Source organism: Mauremys reevesii, linkage group 2, assembly GCF_016161935.1.
Source record: "Mauremys reevesii isolate NIE-2019 linkage group 2, ASM1616193v1, whole genome shotgun sequence".
Classification (NCBI taxonomy): domain Eukaryota; kingdom Metazoa; phylum Chordata; order Testudines; family Geoemydidae; genus Mauremys; species Mauremys reevesii.
Genome location: NC_052624.1, coordinates 208,722,501 through 208,739,990, shown reverse-complemented (window position 1 = coordinate 208,739,990; position 17,490 = coordinate 208,722,501). Strand labels below are relative to the sequence as shown.

The window sequence follows — 17,490 nt, the reverse complement described above, 5'->3', positions numbered from 1 at the left end:
AAGCAGTGCTTGCGGTGCTGTCATTTAGAGCAGGAACACTGAGCCTTTAAACGAAAGTGAAAGACAGGGTAAATGAATCCTTTAAAAATGGTAACATCTTAAACTGCCTAAAATAACAAGTATTTCCATTGATAAGTTCACTGAGCGGGAGGAAAGTTGGGAGGGGATGGTTTCCCTTTGCAAGGAGCGGAGCGGTACAGATAGTTTGTTAAAAAACAACAGCACTACAACACCTAAGGTGTGGCTAGTGATTCATCAAGGGACATGTCCAGGAAAGTACAGTAAACAGAGATCTTGGCTCAAACGAGTTTCTTCCTTTGCAAAATATCAGCATCTTTACATTGCTTCATTCCAAGCATTAGTCAAAAAAAGATCTGAACGCAGATGGCAACACAACTGGAGCTGTTCATAACAAAACTCTAACCCCAGCGGTACAGGTTTCAGGTTTACTTCTAAACCTGTTATCTGGGTTGGGTTAATAATGCTTTGAGCAAAGTGGGGCTGACCTAAGATTTTGAGTGGAAAGTATGTGAAATATGGTGGATTTGACACAAAACTGGGCAGAAATCTGAGATTATTTTGGTGGTGGTGTTTGCCTTGCATTCGAAGCTCTGGGTGAGCACCCCTACCCCATCCTGTAGACTGAAAACAAAAAGTGGTTCATTCCCTGTGGACCAAAACTACGGCGTTATGCATATCTGTACATACAGCTGTAGGTGTTTCTGCATTGTTAGAATCTAATGTTATAGCAGAATTACCTCATTAAACCCAAACTAGACTAAACGTGAGCTGGGTGTATATCTGTCTGTCTGTGTCTGACTAGATGATGGATATTTACTAGTTTTCTCTGTATCTGTAGATATATGGCATATAATATTCGGAAACTGTGATACCATTAAATATTAGCAGTGCATTTTGCTTTGCTTTGAGTTTGTAAAGGTGAAAGGTGATTGTGCAGGAAAATGGAACAGTATATTTGCTGTGAGACAGGCACTAAGAACTCACTCCCATGCTCAGTTATAATTCATGACTATACTGGTGGGAAGCCCTTATCCCTCTGTGGAGTTAATGCATCTCTACTGTAGCCTGCTGAGAGCACCCTGCATCCCCTCCCACCATCTGTGCATTCAGTTGCGTGCTTTCTCTCTTTCTCTCTCGCTTTACTGTGACATCTCTTGGTGTTAAAACTGTCAGACTACTACTGCCTGGTAAAGGTGGCTTTATGATGTGTATTAATGTTGAATTGTCATTTAAATGGAAAAGAGCTGGAAGGGATATATTAGTTTCACTTAAACTCTAATTTAGAAAATGCTGATTAGCCAGATTAATAAAAACATTTGTCTGTTGCTTTAAACTCCTCGACCTGTCTTAAATTCACTAAAATGGATAATCTGCATGAAAAAGTAGAGGGTAGAGGGTTTACTGGCAAAGTTATATTTGTTCCCCGTCTGTGACTATTCTGCTGGTTATTGGTACAGTGACTCTCCCTTTTTAGTGTTGAGGTGCCAGCAATATTGTACATTGAATAGTATTTACCCACCCATCACCTGGTTGGTGTAGACAACTATTTTATTTTTTTCATGTTGACTTCCTTTCTGAACTGAAGCAGCTTGGAGGCTGCAGGTTAATTGCTTCTATGCTACCTGAGATTTGGGATTCACATGAGCAGAGATCATAAGCTAACATAATTTTACTTAAATATTGAGATTTTTATGGTGGAAGACACTCTCTAAAGAGAACTGAGCTGACACTACCCTACAGTTTAGGAAGAACTGAACTGGACCACAGAGCTTTGAGATGATCCTTTATTAGCCTGGCCCCTTGCTGTTAGGTGGGGTTTAGGCAGTGTGTTATGCCTAAAAGTACCGTGAAACTGCATATGGTTCATTGCAGCAGCAAGATTAATTTGTGGAGTTTCACGATATTTGATCTTAACATAGTCTGTTGTTTGTACTTTTTTAAAACGTATAAATCAAATCCAGGCCTGAAATACCAGTGTATGAATTTAACAGATGTGGTGCCATAAGGGACCCACTGTGTTATAAACTGCAGAAATAGCCTTTTTATATTTCAGACTCTTAGCTTATTCCCGGGAGGTTTTGGAACCACAGAAGTGAGGTGAAAGGTCATGCTTTCAGACAGTAGCACCCACCCACCACTTGACGTTTGGTGTAATTGTCAGGAAATCCACAGCTAATAGTTTTGTTATGCAGTCATAGCGTTCTGCACAGTAAAAGTAGGGCAAGAATGACTTCAGTAGCTCAGTGTCCAGGTTTCCTTGGGTGAAAGATCACTTTGAGATGACACAGCTGAGTAGTCAGGCTGAAATCCTACTTGGTATTTTATTAATTTTGCACCAAGATAAATCCTGAATTCTGACAAACTCCATGACAGGTGAAATTCCTTCTTGCAGAATCTGCTCAGCAAGAGGCTGCTCATTTCGTTCTGTTCCGAGGCAGGCAACAGGAGGGCAGCTTTATAATCAGCCCTCAAAGGACCCCCAGCCGCCCCAGAGTCTTGGGCTGATTGAATAACTCCTGGGCCTCTTCCCCTAGGCCTCCATCAGCAGGGGTCCTGTGGAAAGCAATCTCCCGCAGACTGGCACTGAAGTGAGCTTTAAACTACTATTTTCTGCTCTCCAGAGGAGCCTGGAGTACTAAAAGATAGATGGACTGCAGATATTTTATGAGAAACTGTCAGAAGAAGAGCAGAGTAAATGTTTTTTTTTCCTCCTTCTTTGAGTCACACACTATATCACTGTAGAATTTCTCCGAGTATCTTTTACATTTAAATAAGAAATTAATTGGTTGCTAACCTTAAATTTCCTTCCTCCCCCTTCTTTTTCTTTTTCTTCCTCTCCTCTCCGACTTTTTTTTTTTTTTTAATATTCACTCAGAGGCCCTTTGCTTAACCACAGTTGCAGAAAATCAGTACCATTTGCACTGAAATATTTATAATGACAGAATGAAAAATTGGATTCATTTTCTGGCCTGTAGCCGAACAGTCTGCAACTTTGTGCAGCATTGTTTAGCATCTCTCATTCCCTCCTTTTCATTGGGGTCGTTTTCAGACACACATGCACACACTGCCCATGCTGCAGAGGAATGCTTAGCAAAACACAGAGCCATTTTCAGTCTCAACAATGAGAACACAACTTGCTTGTAACCTTTCAATTCATGATGGAGGGATTCCGGGAGAAGGGGGCATTCCGAACGTCTGTCTTATAGGAGAGATTATACGGGATGACATGCAGTAATCAATTTTGTACGAGGAAACACACTGATTGAATTCAACAGAATGTTTCAGTATATTCCATGAGAGGCAGTGTGGACTTAGCACCAGAACAGATGTCAAGAGGCCTCTACTAATCCCTGCTCTGCCACTAATTCCCACTGTGGCCTTGGGAAACCCACTTGACTTCTCTCAGGGCCAAATTTTCAAAAGCTCCCTTTATGTGCAAGCGTGCCCTGTCATTGGGGATTGTGCATATGCAAATACGCTTTTGAAAATGTGACCCCTGTGTCTATTTCTACATCTACATGGCAGTGATTATATATCGTTACCTACATTGCCTGTGAAGATGAATTAGTTAATGTTTGCAAACTACTTTGAAAATTAAGATCCAGATCCTCAACCCCCAGCTTGGACTCTGGCAGCACAAAAGTGCTATAAAGCTGCATTAGCCAGACAACTAAGGATTCCCTCAGTGTGCAGGAATGCCTGGGTGGCATAGAGCCAGAGTACTTGGTTGGTTCTGTGCCACCCCCTCTTTCTATAGGTTTTGGACTCTCCTATAGAATTGATAGAAAATTCTATCCCTGCTGTAGAATTCTATAGGATGGTTCAAAAAGCTGATAAAGTATTCTCTGGTAAATTCTTTAGATTTTTAGACAACCAATTCAAACTAGTGTAAACCCATGTGGCCAAAACTTTCAAACACTGGTGCCTAATGCTGGGCACATAAAACCACATTGGCTCACCTAAGTAAGTGGTCTGGTTTGGGATTGGATCCTGCAAGATTCAGTTGCTCAGCACCTTCAGCTCATGTTGATTTAACGGGGAATTGTGGGTGGTCTGTTTCTTTGAAAATCAGTCCAGATTTTATGGAACCCAAGTATGAAAATGTTGGCCTTATAGTTTCATCTATATTAAATTAACAAGAGCAGCCCAAGAACAAGTCTCCCTACCCCACTCCAGGTCACCCTTCCAGGCCCAGATTTTTCTTTCATGAATTAAAACTTGAGAATTTTGAGTAGCTTTAACTGTTCTTTTAGGAGCATAATCCTAACTGATTTATACAGCTATGTTGATAAAAAGGAGCATTTACTATTAGGATCAATATAGATCAATGTGTACTGTACAGCAGACTGTAATTTGTGAGTGACACATACTTTTATCAACAGCTGAAAGTTTCTTACAGACTTGCAGATTTGTCTTTTTATTGTGTTCCCAAAGATAGTTTGGAGAAACATGCTGACATGTCAGTATGAAGTAATGTGTGCTCTGACACAAACGGCATTGTAATTTAGGAGGAATTTTGCCTGAAGTTGTTTTACTATCGCATTGCTTAGATTCGAAAAAGAAGTTTCTACAAAGTGGTGTGTTTTAGGACATGACAAAACCTTCTCCAATATTCTGCATATATTCAAGAGACTTTCTATTTAACCCTTACTATTGCTTTCTGCTTTTCTGTTTTTCTTTTTGTATGTGTGTGTTTGAAGGGTGTAATTTTTAATTGTTTTTAGCAACTAATGTGAGACATAGATACAAAAATAATAGAAACCAAAAAAAATGTGAACTTTAACATTAATAACATATATTTTTAAAGCTGTCATTTACATTATAGATCTTCTTGCCAACTTAACAGCATTTTAAAAGAAAGCTGTAGGCCAAACTAAGAGCTCTTCTAATGCCAATCAGAAATATTTCTATAGTTGACGTGGCCACAAAGATAAGATATAGATGTTAAAATGTTTCAAATGCGGAACAGAACTGCAGTGACAATAGGATCCGGTCCACAGTGAAGTGATAGTGCAGATCTTGCTGATGATATTGTGCGGACGTGTTATTGAACTGTAAGGACAGTAAGAGTAGCCCCCAAACACATGTTTCATCTCAGCATAGGAGATAGTAACTTTCCGGGAAAGCTTCTTTCTCCCGTGGCCCAAATCTTTGTGTCGACTCTGTTTTCCTGTTTGGAGCACCAGTCAGTTTAGGGAAGTTATTAGTTTATAAATTTTGTCAAGGTAAAGTAAATGTAAGAGCTTTAAATTAGAAATAAGTGCCACTTCTGTATGGCAGGTTCCTTTGAGGACTGATTAGAAAGCAGACCTCCTGTTGCCTGCCCCTTTATGCATAGCAGTATTGCTGTGTGTACTTGTTTATAGCTTACCTTTGAATTTGTATAAGAGTGCGCTGTGGTGTGATGAATCGCCCTCTGATAGACAAGATTCTGCCTTTATTCTGGGATCAAGCTAATACTTCACTTTAAAGAGTTATTTTAATTAGGTAGTTTTATTGTAATGAATTAAAATGAACTTGGAGTAGCAAATTATGTAAGAATGCGAGGGTTATAGATTAGTCTCTCCATAGTTACAGCACATCTTTTTTTGTAAAGGAATTAAAGTTCTGCTTTTCAGAGAGCTTGGCACTACATCTGGGTGGCTGCTCAGTGTAACTGGTGTCAGTTATTTTCCCTCCTAAATGTGATTCTTTTCACTTTGATCAGAGGATTGCCATCCCAAAAAATAACAACAAGCAATAAGGGGCAAAACTGGCATCTGCAAAGGGGTGAATTCACTAGTTGTGAAGAAGTACAGTACTGTAGCATCATAAACCAAACCACGAGGTGGGGGGAGCATTTCCCTCTACTATAAACTCATGGAAAGGTAGGAGCTAACAGCATATGCCAATGTCCAAGTGTGCGAGAGGAAACAGAGAGGCCAACCAAACCCAGGAACATAATGATTTTGAGATGGATATTGTATCACTCATGGAGAGATGAGGATAAGAAAGCATTTATCAAAGAAGAGGAAAATCTTGTAATATTTATTTGGAGCCTAATTCCTCACTGCCATGCCACTTGTGCAGTCATTGACACAGTGCAAAGAGGGTGCGAAGCTCAACCATTCTGCTTTGGTAGCATTTTACACTCACATTACACGAAGTATCTACACAAGGGCCAAGACAGTAGAGATCAGGACAGTGTTGTTTTACAAGCAAGATCCCCAATGAGGGAAGTAAAATGTTCTTGTTCTTGTACCACATGTCAGTAAATGTGTTCTGAGTTTGTAGCTTTGCAATGTATGTACTTATCAAAGTATAGAAAATGGATAACTTTTTAACAAAGGTGGAATACATTCTGACCTATCTTAAAGTCACCAGTACAGCAGGAGCATTGCTTTTCTTAATAAAATGTTGTTTGGGTCATAGTGGAGGGAACACAGCTACCAGTTGACGTTGTCTTTAGTCTTGACACATGGGACACGATCCTCTCATTCCCCGATATTTGCCAACTTGGCAGGCCTCTGAATTGTCCTTATCTGCAGTTTCCGGTATTTTAATGAGTGAAGTTGCAAAAGGCACGCTACATAAACCACTGTGACATTTCTCATGATTCCTGGAATCACAGGGGAAACTGGTCCCTCATTTTGAAGTGCCAAGGAAATCAGTAGAAAGATCATAGAGTGTATCCAAGGTAGGCTGGTAGTGCATAACTAGTTATGAAGTCACAGTATGAAGAAGCTGGGGGAACCTCTACCTGTAGGCTCAGGAATCTTCTGTCATTACCACTAAACCTGCACGTGTTCCTATGTCAGCAGCTTCTTGAGGGAAAGGTACCAGGAGACAAACAAGTGAGCAGACGTGTTAGCTGTGTTGACATTGGGAGGCAGTTCCCCAGACCTTTTCACTGTCTCCCACACCTATTTTAAGATTAAGGCATTATTGAGTATGGGCCACATTTTGTCTGTGCCCCAGATTTTGTGTCCACAAATTATGCATTTAAATGTTTTTACGTCCTCTTCATTGTGCATGCATATTGACTAGCACAATGCTTAAAGAGCTGGTCTCCATGTGGAGATGGTGCAGGAGAAATTAGAGGCCAGTTGTCTCCATCTGAAAGTTTGGCTCTCTTTGAGTGTCATTTACTTTTACTTGAGTGAAAACTCTGTTTGCACTTTACCTTTTTCTATTAATCTTTTGGGGATATATAACCTTAGGTGAGCTAAATGTTGGTGTAGGGGGTACTATATGCCCGAAGATAATATATGCAGAATCTAAGTTCTGAGCTCCTTTTTGTCACCTGATAACCATAAGCACAATACATATAGGTACAGCACAAAGTAGGGTAGTGAACACAGTGATCTGTGGATTTGTTGTATGTCTAGATCTGTCTAAATCAGGGGTGGGCAAACTATGGCCCGCGGGCCAGATCTGGCCCACCCGCCATTTTAAGACGGCCCTCAAGCTTCCACTGGGGAGCAGGGTCTGGGGCTTGCCCTGCTCTGGCGCTCCAGCTGAGGAGCAGGGTCGGGGGCCGCTCCACGTGGCTCGTGGAAGCAGCCGCATGGCCCCCCTCCTGCACTCCAGACAGGGAGCAGGGTCGGTGGCCACTCCACACAGCTCGCAGAAGCAGCATGGCGCCCCTCCAGCTCCTACGGGCTCCAATGGCCTCACTTCAATGGCCCCCACTCCAGCACTCCAACAGGAAAGGGACATTCTGATGCTGCTGCTAGGGGGAGGGATAGCTCAATAGTTTGAGCATTGACCTGCTAAACCCAGGGTTGTGAGTTCAATCCTTGAGGAGGCCACTTAGGGATCTGGGGCAAAAATCAGTACTTGGTCCTGCTAATGAAGGCAGGGGGCTGGACTAGATGACTTTTCAAGGTCCCTTCCAGTTCTAGGAGATTGGTATATCTCTATTTATTATTATTTTTCTGGGAGCCACTTGAGGTAAGCACTGCCCAGAGCCTGCACCCCTGAGCCTCTCCTCACACCTCTGCCCAACCCTGATCCCCCTCCCTCCCTCCGAACCCCTCGATCCCAGCCAGGAGCATGCTCCTGCACCTCAAACCCCTCATCCCCCAGGCCCACCCCAGAGCCCGCATCCCCAGCCAGAGCCTGCACCCCTTCCCACACTCCAACCCTCTGCCCCAGTCCTGATCCCCCTCCTGCCCACCGAACCTCTCGGTTCCAGACCAGAGCACACTCCTATACCCCAAACTCCTCATCCCCAGCCCCACCATAGAGCCCTCACCCCCACCCCTGCACCCCACTCGCCTGACCCAGCCCAGAGCCCCCTCCCACATCCTGAACTCCTCATTTCTGGCCCCACCCCAGAGCCTGCACCCCCAACCAGAGCCACCTCCCACCCCAACCCCATTTTTGTGAGCATTCATAGCCCACCATACAATTTCTATTCCCAGCTGTGGCCCTAGGGCCAAAAAGTTTGCCCAACCCTGGTCTAAATAATAAAGGAATACAGGCAAGTTACAGTGTTTTTTCTCTTTGACATATGAAGAAACTATTGTTTCTTGTAATTTTGTTCACAGGAATTCTTGTACGTGCGCTTTTGGAAAAACTGGAAATAATCATTGTTTTAAAGGTTACCCTTTGCATATAAATCACAGCTGTGTGTGCTTCCCTCCTCCTCCCCCCATTTCAGCTGGGTGAATTTTGAATCCTATGAACAGGAGTTTAAATTCTAGGTCCACCAGTCAGTTTAGGATTTGAAATCAATGCACTGATCCGGCAGCTAGTGGTCATCCTGCTTTAAATTAGAACAAACAGAATGGAAGTTGGGAAGGAAAAGGGCCACAGGAACGCTCTTCTGATGACACATGCAGAAACACACAATGGATGTGCAAAAATAACGTTCATCTTAAGTGTCTGCTTAATCACTAAAAAGACCTATCAGAATTCAACAAGCAAAAGAAAACCAGAGGAGAAGGAAATGAGTAACATTTCCAACAGGACATTTCTATGCAATTGTCAGTTTAAGCCTCCATTATTTGTCACTAATTACTACACTGAGCTGTTAAATATTTAGTAGTAGTTTGTTTAATTGGGTTTGACCTATAAAGGAGTCTGTACATACTGTAGCTCTAGTTCCAGGAGTTCAGTTCTGCACTCAGAGCTAGGCAAATAGGAAATTTGCATTCAGGTAAGAGGAACACATTATGTTATCAGGCAAGGTGTCTCCCTTCCTCCCTCTCCTCCACTCCATACAGAGATTTATTTGTCTTTAAGATATCTAAAATTAGAGCACAGCTAAGGAGCATCACTCGTGGATATAAAGGAAGAAGGAGGTCGTTCTTAAACTTGTTTACAGATGTTCTAGTTTAGAAAGCACCAACATGATCAATTAAACATTACAAGAAAAAAAATAGAAACATAGCAACAACTGGCACAAGAACACATCTGTCTGTAAATCACGGACTTAATCCCTGAATATCTGATTAGGCAGTATTGCCGATAAAAGCTACTGTACTGTAGATGCAGAGAAATGTGGAATGATTCAGCTCTGGCTTCTGTTTTCTCCTTTGACTGACGATGTCTGACATAGTGGAGAGAGTCCAGGCTGTCCCCTCCTAGTACCAGGGATGTAGTTTTCCTTTTGGTATAAGTGTCAGCCTAAGCATGTGCAAAATACATTTTTTTTCTATTTGATACAGGCCTGCTTCTCTTCTCCCTAACACCTGTTTCGCTAACTCCATTAGTTTCAATGGAGTTTTTCATTATTTATAGCAGGGTAGTTATGATCATATTCTAACGAGTTAAGATTTTAATGTTAGCAGCGTATTTCCCAGTGGTCCTTTACTTCCCCATTTTTATTTAAACTATTACTTTTACCTCTTCTTAGTGAAGCATCTTGATTATTGTTATTGCAATTGTGCATATGGTAATCACGTCAGGAAGAGGTCAGCCCATCAGTGATATTTTACTAGTGGCTTTCTGAGAGTTACTGAAGAAACATGGAAGTGTTGCATTTTTAAATTTCAAAATGTATCCCTGAGTGGATCCTATCCAATTAGTGCTTTTTGTGATTCTGTTTTCTCAAGATTTTCAAATATGAGAGTCAGAATGCGCAAGACTTGGATGTAAACATGAATGCATTGAATAGTTGCCAGTAGTGCCATTTCCAAATCACTTTAATATAATACAAAAACGGATAAACAGCTTTATTGAACTAAGTATCATAGAATCATAGAATTCAAGATCAGAAGGGACCATTATGATCATCTAGTCTGACCTCCTGCAAGAAAGATGCAGCCCATACCCCACCCACCCACTCCTTAAAAACCTGCCCCCCCCCCCAGAGGAAGGCGAGGCAGACCCAGGCCCACACTGCCAATCTACTACCCTGGAAAAATTCCCAACCCCACCCCAAATAACCCGAGCAAGCGGAGCAGAGCACTCTCCCAGCCCAACCATCTGGAAAAGAAAAAGAATATCCATATCTATATTGTACCCATTAATTACCAGTTTACCAATTGACTTATTAATTGAACCTGACGTTATCCGTTATCCTATCATATCATAAACTTATCTAATTTAATCTTAATCTCATGGAAAAAGTCATGCCCCTACTGTTTCTCTTTCCTTCCTGTTCTGTTGTTCTCCTCTCCCTCTCCTCTGAAAACTTGTCCTTGTTTTCTAATTTCCTAATTAATGACTTTGATAATTTATATCCTTCCGTCGTATCAGAGGGTAGAGGTGTTAGTCTGGGTCTGTAGAAGCAACAAAAGAAAAACAGGCTGTTTATGAGCTAAAGCTTGCTTTAGCATGAGCAGAGCTTTGGTGGGTACCCACTTCTGCACTGCGCAGCAATTGCAGCACTGCTTGCAACTCTAAGCACTGTATGTTCTCATGCTGTGCTATTAGTGCTTGCATCTGCTTGCAAGTAAGAGTGGGTATTCACCCAGCTCTCATGCTGCAAAGCTGTTGTTAGTCTATAAGTGGTGCCTTATTGAACTAAGTTGTTTGGATAATTGTAATTCATCATGAACTTTTCCAAATTGTCCTTGTTAACAGTGGTCACTCATGACCAAGGATGACCCTTTCATTGCTCATCAGACCTGATTAGGGGGCTGCTGCTGCAAGGCGGTGAACACTATTCAGTTCCCTCTCCATCAGTGGAATTTGAGGGTGCACAACTCCTCACAGGAGCAGACTCAATAGGTATAGGGGAAGTATCTCCATTGTAGTTCATACCAAGCATATAAACCCCCATTTTCAGAGTTTAAATTGTGTAGTAGGTTCGGATTCGGTTCAGACTTGGTATGCAGATCTTCAGCCTGGGTGAGCCTTCAGTTTTCTCTTTCTAAAACATGTAAAGACATTTAACACCAAAAGAGAGCAATACCGCTCCTCCTCTATGCATTGCACTGGAGTACTGAATATAGTAGTTACTCCTCACTAGCCTACAACCTGCCTGTAATCTCTTTCTTCTCTGCTGCAAAATCCTCCTGTGCTAGCTTCCTGCTCCTCGCCTTTGACAAGCAATGAAACATCATCTCCTTTCCAGCCGCTGAACTCACTCACACCAGACTGGACCTCCAACTCCCACAAATGAACCCATTTTCCAAGTGTCGTCATATGGAAATGAGGTGTTATTCTAAGGGGCTACCATTATGGAAATATTTTTTTAATTCAGAGGGTTCAAAAATAATGATTTGGCATTTGGAGGGGGGTAGTTTATTTTTAGATTATCTTTTGATAAGCTTTGGACTACGTGCTCATCTATATTTCAACTATATCAGAGTCAGGAGAATTGTTTACAACATAACCGTCCATTGACCCAGTTACAAAATTGTAGCATGGACTGGATCTAGACGTGTCCCTGGAATAGCGTTAAAACCTTATACCAACCCAGTTGTTAGTGCCATATGAGTTAGTCCTGGTTATGGGGACACAGGTAGGTTCTATCTACCTCTTTTAGTTGCTTTGAAATGGCCTAAATATTTGTCTAAATCCAGCTCCTGAGTAAGCAGATCTTGTTGCATATGTGATTTGGGGCTGGTTCTGTCTTTTTCTATCCTAGGATGAACAACAGGAAAAAAATCCTAACCATGAGGTTTGTGAAGTATGAAATAGTATCCCAAGGGAAGTGTTGAGAGCTCTAATTAAAATTGGACCAGGCAAAACATTTGAAATTACATTGTAGGCAATAATCCTGCGCTGATAGAGTGGATGGATAAAATGCCCTAATAAGTTTTCTCTGTCTTTAAAGTCTATAAATTTCTATTATTCCCTTTTATTATGTTATTTCACCTTTTCCTTTAATAGTGACACCGTGTTGCCTAGAAAGGATTATATGATGTTATTGCGAGACTGTGTCAAATGATGTTAAATGTCAAAAGAAAATGCAACAGTTTTTGTGCAAGTTTGCAGTGATTACATTGAGACAAGGAAAAGAAAAACTACATCTGTGTAAGCCAGGGACATCAATGCAATGTGTCAGATCTGCAAGACAATGGCAAATGAGTGCAATGGCTTTATATGGTTACGGTTTTGACATTGCATTTTCATATCTATAAAGCATAACTTCATTCATCCAAACCTAACAGAAAAGTAGTTGTGTGCATCATTCAGGTTGTTAGAAACACTTTTTATCCAACTGTTTCAAATACCCCTGAAGACTTTTTGGCTAAATAAGATTGTACTGTACTCTTTTTGCATCTTAATTATTAGTGTATATTAAATCCAAGTATTTTACAAATATAAATATCTCCTCAATATAGGCTCAGATCTAATCACATTGCAGTCTATCAGCAAAGAACTATTCATGGTATTCAGTGCTGCACAATGGAATGGAGCTCTGACAGAGACCCATGTGTGCTGCAGTACGTAGGCACCATGGGGTTGAGGATAAGGATAGCAAAAGCAGCCTTAGCTGTGAGTTTTCCTGACGTTGGTTTGTTTCTGAAGTTTTTTTTATGTTGTTACAACTTTTTTTCATGCTGTGTGTTCGCTGTTTCACCTTTTTGGTAGTGGGGAGCTTTGTGTAATAGGTATTATATCATGACAACGTAAAGTGATGAAGTATCAGACTGAAGTTCAGGAAACCATGTTGACACTGTGGAATTGAATTCATGATTTGGCATTAACATTCTAATTAAGGTTTTGCTTGAGTTGCCATTTTAACCTTCCCCTAAATCCCCTGGCCCCTCTGCCCCGGCCACTCTGGAAAATCCAACATCCTGTCGTTAGCTGTAGACAGTTTGGAAACTATGGTACAAGGTAAGAAGTTTGGAATAAAAAGCAGGAGAGAGAAGCAGAAAATCTTGATTAGAAAGTATAATTTAATAGAACGCGTATTGAACCAAATGTATTGATTAATGTGGAAGATATAGTACTTATATTGATTCTAACTAGAGATTTAGTACTAAAAGCTGTAAGCCAAAAAGCTGTTGCAAATTGCTACAAAAGTCAGTTTAATGCTGTCCTTGAGAATGCCTTCACAAAGAAATTCTTCTAATGTTTGAGGAGTAGGTAGAATGCGGTATATGTCAGTTTGATCCCGGAGGGTTTTATTTTGTACTCTAATAGCTGTTACGAGCCTACATTATATCCAAGGAGTAATTTTCCTTAGGGGTGCCCAGCTCGCTTTGTGTCAATATTCTAGCATTTTAAGTCACGTACAGTATATGCTTCTGGGAACAGTGCAGGAGCCAGCCAGACTCATAATGGTCTGCATTCATTAATAAAGGCAGAAGCTTCTGTCCCTCCATTGCCCACTACAGGGATGCCTCCCTGGTCTTTAGGGACCCGTACAGACACATTTAAAGAAAGCTTTATTTTGAGTGGGCAGGAGATGAAATGCAGGACTTGCAGGCATTTACTAAGTCAGCTATATGCCCGAGCACAGGGGTGACCTTAATGGGTCAGAGAAGAATGCAGGTCAAAAGACTTATTATCCAGCCTGTTGGAAACCAATTGCTTTTGTTAAAAAAAAAAAAAAAAGTAGTGCTTAAAGGTTGATAGTAATGTAGAATTCTTCTTTACAACCCGAAATTGTATTGTAGTGCAAACAGGTTATAAAGAAATAAAATAAAGATTATCCTTAATGTCTGCAGATAAAGGATTCCATATATAGGATAACATGTAGTGTACCATAATTAGTTAATCAGTGATGATTGATTACTGATGTTTGTGTTCTTGAACTAAGGAAAAAAATAACATGCTGCTGTGGTACTGTCACCATCTGTTGAAGGAAGTCGTCCATATTTAATCTTTATATTTCTTTATTTGTACCCTCCTTGCACGGCTTCTCAGGTACAATTGTGTCCTATATTATCTAGTTAAAAACCATCTCATTTGAATTGAATGCAACTGCAATTCACATTAGAGATTCCAATGCGATAGTGAATCAGTGGATTTTTTTTCTTCACTGAGTTTGATGCGATGGATGGCATTTTTTTGCTAGCTAGAGAGATACCAAATAACAGAAAAAATATTGCTTTCTACTGTCTTAACAGTTTTTGCAAAACAACCCCATTCTCTTGGCAGAGGAGATTTCTCTACAACTATTGTAGTGAAATCTGGGTATGATTTTAACCTTATAGCACTAAGTACAGGGATTTCCCAAGGCTATCTACTCATGGAGAGCAATGTAGTGTAATGTTTAAAGCAGCTCACTGGGAGTTGGGATTCTGGGTTTGTGTCACTGGGTCGGCTAGGGATATCTTAAACTCTAGAAACCAGGTAAATATTTTTTGGAAGAATTTTATCTGTGAAGTATGTTGAAGCCAAGTTCTTGTAAATGTTTCCTAAATAAAATCAAGGTAGGGAAGTAGAGGTTTGTGAACATCTTTCCTAGTTTGTTTGGTTTTTATTGTGAGTAATAGATGCTGTGGCAAAATGGGCTGCCATTTTATCTGTGCAAAAGTCTCATTTTTGTGGCAAGCCCAGTTTTTCATCATGAAATCAGAGGACCTTTGAAAATGTTACCCTACTCTATTGGTGAGGATTCATTGGAAAATATATTTTTCTCTTTCCACTGCTAAGTATGAAATAGAAATTTTTGCTTCACAGAGGGACTGTACTTTGTGCTTAAAGGAAAATATATGTCTTTATTGTGGTGATATGAATATAAGATGTCTTCAGCACTTTAGTTGAATTACATATACACCGCTACCTCGATATAACGCCACCCGATATAACACAAATTTGGATATAACGCAGTAAAGCAGTTCTCGGGGGCAGAGGGGGTCACACTCCAGTGGATCAAAGCAAGTTCAATATAACACAATTTCACCTATAATGCAGTAAGATTTTTTGGCTCCCGAGGACAGCGTTATATCGAGGTAGAGGTGTATTTAGCCACAAAAAAAACCTGATTGCCCCAAATTCGGGAAAGTTATTTGCTGCAGTAAATTTCTGGAACAGAGATTTTTAAAACTTCTGCTCTTAAATGTTCTGTATCTTCTGTTAAGGGTAGATTCTGCTGGCATAGCCACACAGCAAATCCCAGCACTAATATTCTGCTCTCCCTGTGTGTACAGGACTACCATGTTCCTGGCAATGGGAGTTCCATATTCTGTTTTCCCCACATGCGGGAACTCACACTGTTATGAAAGTGGGAGTTCTGTGCACATAGGGAGAGCAGAATATCAGCGTTGAGATCTGCTATGTGAATAATACAGAAGAATTTTGCCCTAAACTTTTAAACACAACCCCCCTCAGAAAAAACAACAACAGTTCATAACTGGGATTAATGTTTGCAATTTTCAGTCACTTAGACATGGGGTCTCCAGTAGATGGCTTTTTGTAGGATGGAATATGGCTCTCTGTGGGATTACAGAATTTTCCTCCTTTTCTTTTCTCTACCCTCCCATCCTTCACCTGCTTATTTTGTCAATGTTATGCCTGTGACGTGCTTTCAGTTTTAGTTTATGAAATAGCCTTTCTGCTGTCTATGTATTTCTCCTTAATTCACTGTTGCCTCAGAATAGATTTTGGAAGCATTAATTTCTTTGGAAAACTTGACTGATTGCATGCTGTTTTGACTCTTTAAAATAAATACTGAGATGCTTGATGAAGGCTGAAGCTGCCCCAGCTCTTTGCACTGGGAACAGTGTTTGTTGTGTCCTGCCCTATTCAGCATTTTTCTCACACCACTTGGTTTTGAATTTATGTCTTCATTATCTCTTGAGAATCTCCATTATGTGCCAGGCAGTATAGTCTGGAACACAGAGCGCCAGCGCGAGTGGATCCCATTTCATGGTTTGTTTTGTCTCTCTCACTTTTGTGCCTTTTTATTTTTTAATAAAAAATGTTATTGCAGTCGAAGTACTGAGCACACATGTAAAGCTCCTTTCAATTGTTTCACACACTGCTGCGTGTCTCTTCCAGACCCAAAACTGATTACATGTCGCTCAGACAGTCAAAAAGCAGGGGATGACTGACGCACACTCAGATAGATCAAAAACAAAAAATACCCCTAAAATCTCTCTTCAAGGTAACAATTTGGCTCTGACATTAACCACTCAAAAGGAAAGAAAATCAAAATTTAGGTTCTCACTCGATGTTTAACTTGTCCCATTGTTTCTAGGTACTGCAGGGTTTCAGATCGGTCTGTGGTGTTATAAGTGCTGCAATAATGGACACAACAGGATGACAGAAGGGTAGACGGTCAGACTTAACTCTTCATTCCCTTGCTTTTGTGGTTTAAAGTCAGAATCTATTACCCATGACCAACCAACATTTTAGTCTGCAACATATTGTTACTGCTTTACAGCACTTTGAGATGAGTTTGTGGAAGATGCTGTATGAAATCAAATGGAATAATAATCTCTTTTTAACCCTCTGGCCTTGGTGGATCTGGAGTCCCTGCTATATCAGCATTTAATCATTTTGCATTCACATCTGGAAAACGTGCTTCCAGGTGTCACTGGGTCATTTTCCTTTTCACCTTTAGACAGACACTACTTAAAAAATTTCTCAGTCTTACCCTAAGAGAGCTCCTTTTCTTGCCAAATGTCCCATGAACGTGTGTGTGTGTGTGTGTTGATGTATTGTTAGATTAGCATGGAATCACACAATATTCACCTTTGTTTTCCTGTGGCTGTAATTATGTTTGTATTCAGGAGTGGCTCGTGTGGGTTTGGTTCAATACATGTTCACTTCACGGAAAATGATGTCCATCTTTTGGGAATGGGTTCGTTTTAAAGTGTCGTAGTCCAGAGGAGACTGTACATAGATTAAAAGTGATAAAACAAGGGCAGGGGACTGCACAGTTTAGGAACTGATAACGGGACACAACTCCCTTCACCTCTAGGTCACTGGTCCGAATAGGGCCCGGATCAGTAGTGACAAAAATTCATTACTCTCTGATGGCTGTTCTGTGGTCTGTGAAATAAGGTTGTGGACTTTGTCCAGTTCTCTGTGGATATGGTCTACATCACAAAAGAAGAATCAGCAGGAAGTGGGAACCTTTTCTTAGTTGTCTGATGAAGCACAGAGACTAACGTAACATCTCATCCAGTA

General features: G+C 40.8%; 1 protein-coding gene across 8 annotated transcripts in view; it reads left to right on the top strand.

The window, feature by feature from the left end:
* The window catches only part of ZNF521 (zinc finger protein 521), a 272,635-nt gene that overhangs the window by 253,678 nt on the left and 1,467 nt on the right, over positions 1–17,490 (top strand). The window lies entirely within an intron of this gene.